This window comes from Aedes albopictus, chromosome 2, assembly GCF_035046485.1.
Source record: "Aedes albopictus strain Foshan chromosome 2, AalbF5, whole genome shotgun sequence".
Classification (NCBI taxonomy): Eukaryota; Metazoa; Arthropoda; class Insecta; order Diptera; family Culicidae; genus Aedes; species Aedes albopictus.
The window spans coordinates 357,810,299-357,821,972 of NC_085137.1; positions in this window are offsets into that span (position 1 = coordinate 357,810,299).

Below are 11,674 nucleotides of genomic sequence, written 5' to 3' on the forward strand. Positions count from 1 at the left end.
AAATTTTAATCTTGCTATTTTACTGCCTAAAATGGTAGCATACCAGATTAAAATTTGATGTATTTCTGTAATGTTTATGTTTTTATTTATGTTTTGTTTTTAACTGCTAATAGACATTTTGTTTCAGGGGGATTCGGGTAATTTTGTTGTATAATAATACCATGTTTTCAAAAATAGTAACTGTAACGAATGTATCACTTTTATGTCCTACTCAGTGTTTATTACTTAATCCTTTATTCTCTTTTCAGTGAATCTTACCACCATTCCTGGCGCACTAATCACTATTTTTTAGCAAATCACCGTAGACATCACCATATTAATACACGCGAACATGTTTAAATATCTATATTGTTATCTGGAAGCGTTTGGTACGGGAGGTCCACGCTTCCATCTTTCCCCTCGATTTCAAGGTGTAGAATGTTTTCAAATATTGACTATGTTGAAATCTTTCTATCCCTTGAAATCTTCTCTGCGATACATGCTGCGCAGTTGGCCTGGCCGTTAGACAAGAAAAATGATAGACTTGAAAAGTCTTCATTTTCCAGGATGCATTCAAGTAATGGCTGCGTTAGTGTGAGATTAGATTAGATTAGATTAGATTGGATTTTTCAAAGTTTAATATTTTTTGAAGATGAACGAAGTATTGCTTTATCAAGTGGACACACTTTGGAATGCATATTTCTTTAAGAACGAATGCCTGACTTTGACGATTCCCTCTACTGTTCTGCTCATTCGCATCATAACTTATCGCAAGTATCTCAATATCGACAGTTTAAAAAAAATATTGAGTTTATAAACCAGTTCTTCTGATTAAAGTGTGCCATTCAAACAAAAAACTGCATCTGGTTTCGTTTATTTTGCTCTCTTACAAAAGAGTTTTGAAGATAAGGTTTTTTTTTGTAAATTTTTGAGCTTTTTCAGCAATTAAAAACGTTTCAAATTCTGCAGCATTCCGCGATCTCGACCAAATTTAACCCTTATGTGGCCGGCAGGGTACCCGGGTACCCAGCACCCATTTAAAATACACGGTGTAGAAAAAAGTAAAAAGTTTGCCGGCCACATAACGGTTAAATAATATATAAGACATATGGGTAAGTCTCGCTGAAACCGGCCCGCTATTTACTCCTTGTCTTACTATTTACAATAATACAAAGTTGGGTCGGTCATATTTATTTTGGCTGCCATCTTGGATTTTTATACCAAAACATCGACTCACTCAAAGTGCAAGTTTTCGGTAATGTTGCAGATGCAACGATGGAAACAACTTTCCGAAATCTTATTACGTTTATTGGCACGCTGTCTCGTGCAGCGAATAAAATTTTCCTAAAATACATTTTATCTTTAGGTTATGTTTTAGGTTATCTTTAGTAGTATACATACGTTTGTAAGTTTCCAGTTCTTTTACCGGGTTGATCGTTGATACGATTTGATTTTGCACAAATAGCTATTTTAGGAACAAACATTAGTTTTAAGTTGCATGTTATTCTCATAAACTAGTTACCTTTAGAATTTAAGTAACTTTTAGAATCGAACAAGCTGGCGCAAAATCCTTCCAATTTTCCTCTTTGCTAATCTAGGTTTGTATATAATTTCATTAGTTTTTAGGTATATATAGGCATGAAACACTTCTTCTCACCGTTTAGATTTAGGTTTAACATTAGGCTTAGGTATAACTGATAGGCAAACACTATTTTTAGGGAAAAACTAACTAGTTTTAAGTTCTGCTAAACGTAGGTATCCGCAACTGTGTCTCACTTTTCTGCTAGTCATCTGCTGACGTTTGATTTCTTCTTACTTCGCTTCGCTGCTATCGCTGACATTTCTCGGCTGTCACGTCATCTCCACTCTGTCGGGAGCAAAGTATTTGGAACGGCAGGTCAGCGATCAATGAGGTTTACAGTCAGGTGCGGCGGAACACGTAAAGTGTATGCAACAGGTAATACCAATCCGTGTGGTCAATTATGAATTTCAAATAACTCAACGTACATATGTACAGATGGATAAATTATTGGATAAGTTGGGAAAAAATCCACAGCTCAGGTGAGATTTGAACTCACGACCCTTATTCGCTAGACAAGTGCTTTACCAACTAAGCTACCGAGCTAATTAATAACCCGGCAACTTAATTGTCAAAGGGTTCAATTCTAACCTCATCGATCTATATCATCTTCCCCTAAACCGCAAATATAACCATCTCTGTTGTACATATGTACGAAGAGCGAAAGCGATTTGTTTTATTGTTTGGAACTGGACGCGTTTGATCGCCTTCCAGGTAGCAATTGTTCTTCTTCTACAAGTGGTTGAGGAAGCGGTGCCTGTATGATAGGCATACAGTTTCAAAAAATAAAACAAATCGCTTTCGCTCTTCATACATATGTACATGAGAGATAGTTATATTTGCGGTTTGGGAGAAGATGATATAGATCGATGAGATTAGAATTCAACCTTATGACAACTAAGTTGCCGAGTCATTAAATTGGCTCGGTAGCTTAGTTGGTAAATCACTTGTCTAGCGAATAAGGGTCGTGAGTTCAAATCTCACCTGAGCTGTGGATTTTTTCCCAATTTAACCAATAATTTACCCATCTGTACATGTGTACGTTGAGTTATTTGAAATTCATACCAAAACATTTTTTTCACCATGATGGCAACCACCGACTTTTAAAATTTTTGGATCAATTGAAAACTGAGACATTTATACATAACATATCAAAAAATTAGAGATGTCTTTTTTCCTATCAAAAGTTATCTGCAGTGTTTTGAAAAGCTTGAACCTTCAGCTTTCCATTAGTGGGTACTGATTTTAAATTCGTGTTCGTAAACACTGCGAAATAACACTGCATTTATATAAACGGCCGGCACCGGCCGAAATCGGTAGTTGCCATTATGGTGAAAAAATGTTTTGGTATAAAAATCCAAGATGGCGGCCAAAATCAATATGGCCGACCCAACTTTTTATTATTGTAAATAGTAGCTCTATCTTTCCTCTTTTCATCAACAATTTGTTTTGTGGTGGTTTTTTGGGGAAACTTTCGAGGTATAACGGTTTAAATGAGCCACCATTTGACCAAAATCGAGGGGTCTGCAAAAACTGATGTGGCTTTAACTAACGCACAGTGGTGCGTTGCTGAACAAAAGCCAGCCAAAACCTCTTACCCAAAACCCTCAAAAACATATGAAAATCATGAAATCTATCGCAAGTTTTCGCAAAATAAATCATACACCAATCGAAAGCACTGGTCTTAGGCTTACAAAATCGCACAACCACATCGCGGGCGCGCACGTCCTACTATAGTTTTAGATCAATTTTGACTCAAAAATGGGTCATTTTCAAGAATATCGAAGGATAACACATTTTTAGGCAGCATTTCACAACCTTAATGCCATACAGATGATCTTCACATATCTACGAACAAAGCCTTCAAAGCAAATATTATAGTTCATGCGTTTATTAAAGCACGGGACACTGGCATAGCTGTGAATAAACTTTATAGATTTTGTACGAGGGCCATAAACCACAGTCCGTTCAGGAGGCTGTCAAAAATTCAAATTTCAATGAATCGATCTGAAATTTTGGATTTCTACAGTTGAAATATTTAGGAATCTGACTAAAATATTATATCTACGTGAAAAACATTTACATTTTTTAGGTTTCGACCGCCCTCGCACCACTAACGGAGGGGTCCATCAATTTGAGTAACCAAATGCATTTTCCATACTTTTTCAGTGAGGACTTTCAGAAAATCGTCACCTCAAACATTTTTGAAGACAAGGTGTAAATAGTGGGCCGGTCTCAGCGAGAATGACCAATATCCTTTGTGAATCGTACATAGATAAAAATAATGATATTTACACGTAATGTAAACTTAATTTTAGTCATGTAAACTTAGTGTTATGATGGTTTACATGATATATCATGTTAATTTGTGTTATGTGTTATGTAAATACTCAGAATCATGCTGAATTACATGACATATAATGGAAGTTTACATGATATTTTATGACTTTTACATGATATGTCATGTAAACTTCTGTGATATCCCACGCTCCAATCATGTGCATCATACGTCACAGAATTTTACACTCTTTTTTGATCTGTGTAAGTGAACGGGTACAAGGAAGTGCCAGATGAAAAAATAGATCATTCTGAAATTTACACCATTTGGATTAGTTTTTAGTTACAATTTAAGTTTAATTTAGAAAAAAGGCATGATTTTGTAGTATAAAATCATACACAAGCATACAAGGAAACTTGGTTAACTCAATTAAAATTTGATCTCAGTTTAACATATACCATTACGGAGCCGAGGAAACTTAGCACCGTAAAACGGGGTAACTTTGATAGTGCGACAGGCGTTGTATAGTTTAGTTTATAACAATGACTCTTACTATCTTAAAAAGCCATAAAAAAGGCAAGCGTAAATCAAAACTATACATATGAAAGTCAATCTTATCAACCGAATTTTTGTTAAAACCGAGCTTATATGAAACATTTTGAAAAAAAAAAACATAAATATTGTTGATATCTCTGTGTCATTCGTCAACCATTTCAAATAATTTGCTGTACAACTTGGTTTCGACTATTTTTTTTAATGAATGGCCACTATTCTCGTTAGACTGATCAAAGTAGAATAAAACTCTTGTCTTGAATCTCTTAAAGAAATGTGTTTTAATAAACCGGGATCTATTTTGAGAATTTGGGCAGAAATCTCCATACTCCGATAAACGTCTGAATACGTAGCATATGATCAGATGTAGATTTACTATGAATAATATCTTTTTACATAGATAATGATTTTCGATAGCTCAACTCATTGAGATTTTCACTCAGTGCTCCGCTAACTTACTTTTATGGGTAGAATTATGTTAAACATGGAGTTTTTAAAATAAAAATTCAATCTGATATATTCAACACGGCTTTTCTCATGATATTTATAAAGTTCATATTACTATGATTTCCATCCGCGATTATTTTTTTGAGTTTTAAAGTGTTGTTATAATGCCTATAAAATACCCCAAAATGAATCTAGAAAAAGTGGCAATAAATCAACTGATTTTAAGGGCTCATTTACAAATAATGTCCTCGGTCCAAATTTTAAGATGGCTACCTAATATTCAAGATGCCGGCTGTTTAATGGAGTTTTGGGCTCTAAAACCACACAATATGGGTATATTTGGTATGGGGAAGTTGTCCGGATTCCAAAAATGGCGACCATAATATCCAATATGGCATCCCAAAATTCAAGATGACGGCTGTGTAAGGCCAATAAATCATGCAATATAGGTATATTTGGTATAGGGAGGATTTTCGGAGTCCAAAAATAGCATCCAGAATAACCAAGATGGTTGTCTAGCAAATTAATACTGAAAAAGTTCCGAACTATTGAACCCTCCTAGGATGTTAGGTTTTTCGCGCCCCGATAGCGTAGTGCCCTTCAGTGTGCCTGCCTGGGTCATACTGACCTCAACATCCTACTAGGGTTAACCTGAAGCTTTCCTTTCCTTAATTCACGAATTCGTTTTTGAACCTTTGAAACCAAATCGGTGAAAAATATGTAAATGATCAAATGTCAAAAAATTTCTATATAAGCCAATCTAAGTTGGGTTGGTGTTACAACTGTACTCTGAGCTTGCTAAAGCTCAGGTTGCAACTGGATCAACAACGAAAGTGACATAAGTTTTTTGTCTGTATTAATGATATGTTTGGCCCTAGGCTAGTTTCATTTCGAGACCCACGCTTTACTTCGCTTCCGAAGGAAGAGCTCACATTTTGCGAATTCTTCGAACAAAGTTTTAAAAACTGTTGAAGGAACGTTAAAAAATCCATAGTGTTTAGGAGCTGCTTAACCCGCCCTGATACACACGCTGGATCAACTATTCTATAAGATGAGGTCCTTTGAATAAATAAGCATAGGGAGCAGGATGATTACATCATCATTACACGAACGAAGCACGGATCGATTGGGAAGAAACCTGGCTTTGTAAGATTTAGCAGGATTCACCACGGCTTCGTAGGATTCATCAAGAATCATATAAAATTTATGACATTTTACTGTGCCCAAGAAACAATGTTGATCTTGTCGTAGATTTATAGCGTTTCTAAGAACTACGCCATAAAACCAGTAATGCCGACTCAAAAGTCGTCTCGAACTCTTATACCTCCTATGGTTCACTTTCTGACTGGTTGATCCAGAATTATTACGCTCCTGTAGGATCTGATATAGTGACGGAGAATCCGAACACAATGCCGTCCTAGAGGCCTTTAATTTTATACACATGATCGTAATCTATTTATACAAAGTATTACAGATAACTAGCTTCCAACATTTAACTATTAAGTGTGGAATAAGCTCTTTGTTAAAATACAAGTTCATAAAAACAAAAAAAAATATATTCATGAGAAACTTCATACCCTCAAAATAATAACCGTACGCAAATTTTTGACATCCTTGTTCACAACATAAACACGTGATCGATAAACATATTGAAATTTTTTTTTGGAAAGTTTGGTTGTCTCAAGGGAATCCAAACGATTTAATTAGCATTATCTGACAACTCGGCCTACTACTGTTATTTTTTTTTTCAATGGAGAACTAAAAAAAAGGTTAGAGACCAGTTCAATAAAGTTAAACATTAAAAAAAACTATGCTGTCTACTGTTATTTGTTGTTTTTATCATTAGTGCTACAATTTCGTTTGAAGATTCGTTAATCTTTCCAATACATTTCAATTATGATTTAGATTGGCTGCTTTTGGTGAGGCTTTTTTTAGTTTTTAGGCAAATCTAAAATAGATGTAGGGTACCGAGGCTTCTGTTTTGGGCACTTTTCCGCTGTAACTCAATCAATTTTGAGCCAATTGACTTGAAGTTTTGTACACGGCTAGACACTATACCTACCTCAGCGCGTTCCCAAAAATATGTCAATTGGTTTGAAACGGACTGAGTTATAGCGGAAAAGGCCCAAAATAGAAGCCACTGCCCAAGTGGCTCGGTTCCCTTTTAGGGTTAAATACGGATTATGCCAGTATTTCAAATAGGGTAATTCTCCAATTGTTGAACGGTTAGTACTGGCATTCTGGCTTTTGTTTGTTTTTCCGTGCAAAATCCCACTTTAGTTAAAAAATATTCAGTGAACGTCTAGATCTACTTATTCCTTATACTGCCCATTGAATTAGTCCCAAGAAACAATTTTTGCTTTAAGAAATGTTTCTCAAAGCAACGTTATTAAACTGGAAGTTGTATTATATTTGAATAATTTTAAAATGAAACTGTTCTTCAACTCTTGTTCGCCCAAAAATGAGAATTTATTCAACGTTAGAACCATCAGCAATTTACACAAGCATCATAAACTTTACTTCAACGTATATTAAACAATGATGTATGACGCTATTTGTTTAATAATTTAAGAATGGTTTTAGAAACCGTTATTGTGCACCAGCAGCATAGCGCATAATAACAAGCTTTCTTCGATATTTATTCCACCATAATACAATCAAAACATGCTGGAGCCGTGATAAAACTTACGAAATTTATTTCTATTTAAAGATATGATTTTATAATTGCTACAAAAACGATTCTTAAACGTTTCTTCAACATCATGTTACATCATGTAACAATAAAATGAGAAAATGATTTAACTTTCAACATTTCTGCATTTGTGTCTGGAATAGCTCTCTCTGATTATGTACCCCCAACATCTTTATTTTATTACATTTTATGGGACAAATCACATCAATGGAAAGACTCGAACTCTATATCTTTGGGTTCACACTCGTCTGCATCCGCTCTGCTTCAATCCGAATTACACGAATCGGCAGATTTAAAGCAGTATATAAATATTCAATTCCTAAGTCGAATACATTACCGTACATATGCTGCTTAAACATTGCTTACATATTTTATTCAACTAATTGCCTTCATAAACATTGAAGTTGATCAATGTTTGAATAATTGTAACCGCAACGTTTAATCATAAGGCATGCATGCTAATTAGTTTGTTTGTTTACAACGTGTCAGTAATTCACGGTGTTGTGTTGTAAGATTGGTGATTAGGCCGTCCCTTATTTTGCAAAATTTAGAAATGTTATAAGTTCGTTAGTGGAAAATGATCGTTTTATTGTATGGGACCAAAAAAAACATGAAATTTTTTTCGACAAAAAAATACGCTATTCTACTAAATCGGTGATTGTGGGACCCTAAAGGGCCAAAAATGTGCTTAGATTTGCGATATCTCTACTCGTTTTTGAGTTATTGAACAAAATAGGATAAGTTTCCTTCGGAATCTAAAAAAATGGTCAAAAATGCTGATTTCTCAGTTGTTTTTTGTCAATATCTTGGAAACGAGTAGAGATATCGCAAATCTAAGCACATTTTTGGCCCTTTAGGGTCCTAAAATCACCGGTTTCAGTGGAATAGCGTATTTGTTTTGTCGAAGAAAATTTCATGTTTTTTTTGATCCCATACAATTTTTGACAACTTTAGGCCCCTTGAGGGACCACTTAGCCTTGAAATACGGACTTCAAATTTTGACACGATCATTTTTTAGCTAAAACGATCATTTTCCACAAACGAACTTATAACATTTCTAAATTTTGCAAAATAAGGGACGGCCTATTGGTGATTCTTCGAACTTTTTTTTCATTTAAACGCCCAAACAAGTGAACTTATTTGTTTTATTTTCACCGGTCCTGTTTTGTGTCGAAAGGAAAATGTGCAACGATTGTGTATATCTCCAATCAGCTGGAAATATGAACATTAGGAAGCTGAGCCCGGTTTGACCGGTGCCACCTTGGTGGGTAATTTACCTCGTCAATACCAAAGAGAGGAGCCGCCCAGGATCCACTGCAGTTGCATTTTCTGGTGTTTTTTTTGTTGCCGATGCTGCTGTCGTTGGAGCGTAGTGTAAAAGGTGAGTCAGAATGTTTTTAAAAGTGTGAAGAGTGTAATATTTAGAGCTGCTGCATGAAGTTTTTTTGGTCTTCTAGCTTGTAGCCGCGGTTGCTCTTTTTAGGCTCCTAATCAGCAATCGTGTTTACAAAAAGGGGCATGGCGAACAACGATAATTAAGTGACACAGTACCACTGCTAATCAACATTGCTTGTAACATTTGTATTAAAGAAACATGGTAATATCTTGTTGTTAAGCTATATCAGTGTAGTTGAATAAAATGATCAAGCAAAAGTTGTTAAACTTTAAATAGGCTACTTGTTCCACTGAAGATCTGATGTGGAATAACGGCATCTAATACGTTGGAAGCAGCTTGTATTCTATCATTATTAGAGCACTATTGGACAGATGATGGCAATACTTAAGCAACTGTTTTTAAACTTTTATACCATTGGTTATTCAATAAGCAGAAATATGTTTAACTAACGTGCAGTTTCCACTGCATGAAACATTTATTCGCCATTTTGTTCAACATAAACTCTTGTACAACTGTCGGCGCCTTTGTAGCACATTTAATCAACTGACATGCTTATTAATGATTTTGAATTGTTACTTGGGGTATTCCCTTAAATTCCATTTTCTAAGATAAAATAGACGGTTCTCTCTAATTGTTGAACGGTTGAAGCTTTGTTCGTAATTGATGACGTATTACCCGACATAAACCTATCACCTGTTTTTATTTTGGGCACCCAACAGTTATTCGATGTGGATCACACAGTGGTTCAACATTTGATAAAATTTGACCCGATATCCGATATTTTTTCACCCTGGCGGATTTTTTTTTTCGTGTTTTGTGCCCAGCTAGTGAGAATTCATTTAAATGACAAGGAATCGCTCATTTGAAGAAAGCTCTAGTGGACTGAAATAGTTTTGAACATGACTAGATGCAAAAATGGCTGAAAAGATTTGACTAGAAGCAGAAACGACAGAAGGAAACTACGCCTTCAAAAGCCCCTGAAACATTCCTGGAAACCCATAGGACCCACTCAACCCCCAAGAACACTTATGAAATGACCCTGAAATCCCTTGAAAACCCGTGGGTTGCTCCGTAACCTCCTGGAACGCCTTGAAATACTCCAGGGACCCCCTTCACACTCTGAATCCCTCTTGAACACCTCTGGAGCGCCATTGAAACCCATTGAAAACTACTGGAACCTTCCTGAAGCCCGCTGGAATACCCCTGGAACATCCCTGGAACGCTCTTGAAATCCCATTAAATTCACGGCTAGGTAAAGTGAAAAAAAAATATGTGGCAGTCATACTCACATCGTAGGTTATGCCAGTATTCAACAATTGGATCATGGATGCATAATGATAGTGTGATAAGAAAAATATTTATTTTTCAAATAAAATTACAATAAAAATGTGATTTTAAACAATGTTAAACTGTTAAGAACATCCTTCCAGTTCTTGTAACTATGGTGTGCCTTCGATATTTGTGGTCGATTTGCCCGCAAAGTTTATTTCGTAACAGCAATTTCTTAAAATTAATCTTAACAATTGTGCAGTGTAACCAGCGGTACAAAGTTTTCAACCAATATTTTTGACGTAAAATATGTATAATTTTGTAACTTGATTGGAGCAATATCGTGACACACATGCGTATGCATCTACATCATACGTTTACATTGAGCGAAAATTATTTAAGTAAGATTTATAATAAAACTTTCAGAAACTGTTCAACATTTGGGTAGTGGTCAACAATTGGCGAATTACCTACCACAAAAAAAAACAATACAAAACGCTAACAAAAACTGGGAAAACAACTATGAAATTGCCAGTGACGTCCACATATCAATCAAAAAAGTGTTGGTTTTCAGGTGCTGGAAAATCGTAGGAGAAAATACGCTCGCTGGTGTTTCCTGCTTTGGCTTGTAGGGTATCGCGCCACTTGGGCGGTGGCTTCTATATTCGTCTGTTTTCCACTATAACTCAGTTAATTTTGAATCAGTTGACTAGAAATGTTGTACACGGGTAGATTCTATACCTATCTCGCTGCATTCCAAAAATTGTATCAATTGTTACCACTGAAATACCACGGGGCTCCATCGAACTATTCCCAGCAGCATTGGAAGGAGTTGGAGGTGGCGTTGATACCGATACCATATAACCAGCGCGCAATTGCTTAAATTCTTTGTGCAGCAAATTAGATAATCTTTCTAGGTGAATGTGGAAACGTGCCACGATTTTCTTTTGATTTTATCGGCCGTCCTCGGGCTTAGCTTGCTCAATTTTAGATCTAGTTTGCTTGCACCTAAAAAAATCACATCATATAGTGAAATCGCAGTAGGATCGCATGGGGGCGTCATGTTCTCAGTTACATGTTCGCATAAACCGAAATAAAAATCTACGTATCATTTCAATACTGATGGGTAGGAGTGTATTGCGCGCTAATATCGCTAATATCATTCTAGACGAGCTTGACATTCCAGCACTTCAAATGTGAAATCCGTGCACCATTAAAAATGAATTGCTAAATTATCTACAATTGGATTAATGTCAGAAACTGCGACAAAATTATCAACGCTGAATGTAACTTTCACTGCATCAGAGAATGATGTCAGCTCACTTGTGCTTCGTTTGCATATTGGCTAAAATATAAACGACTCATAAAAAAGTGATCATTTTCCATAACAAAATCAGAAATTGCCAATAGAGAAGTAGGGGTGGGAGCAATAATAAACTATAAAATTTCCATAAACAAATTTAAAAGTGCATAAATAAATCA